This window comes from Otolemur garnettii, unplaced genomic scaffold (genome assembly GCF_000181295.1).
Source record: "Otolemur garnettii isolate 467f Iridium unplaced genomic scaffold, OtoGar3 scaffold00077, whole genome shotgun sequence".
NCBI lineage: Eukaryota > Metazoa > Chordata > Mammalia > Primates > Galagidae > Otolemur > Otolemur garnettii.
Genome location: NW_003852472.1, coordinates 3,204,318 through 3,204,883, shown reverse-complemented (window position 1 = coordinate 3,204,883; position 566 = coordinate 3,204,318).

Below are 566 nucleotides of genomic sequence, written 5' to 3'. Positions count from 1 at the left end.
TAATAGAAAGAAGCCAGACACAAAAGGCCACACATGATATGATGCCATTTATACGAAATGCTCAGAATAGGCAAATCTACAGGGACAGAAAACAAATGAGTGGTTGCCAGGGGATGGAGGGAGGAGGGGAGGGACCATTTAATGGGTTGAAGTTCTTAGGATGATGAAAATGCTCTGAAATTAGTGATGAACACTGCACAGCTCAATGGATAAAGAAAAAAGGCACTCAATTTTACACTTAAAAGAAATAATTTTAAACTAAAAAAAAAAAAAATCCAACATGCTAGGGAAAAAGAGAACCAAGTCCCTAGAGACACTGCTGAGCCCCCAAAGGTACCATTGAGCCTCCATCACAGCCACCAGCTGCCTACCTACTCGGTGGTGGCTGTGATGGAGGCTCAATTCCCTCAATGGAGGGAATAAATGAATCCCTCTTAGTTTAAGTCCTCATCAAGTTTAATAACTAGGCTCAGCACCTATAGCTCAACCGGCTAAGGCGCCAGCCACGTACACCTAAGGTGGCGGGTTCGAATCCCCAGCCCGGACCCGCCAAACAACAATGACGG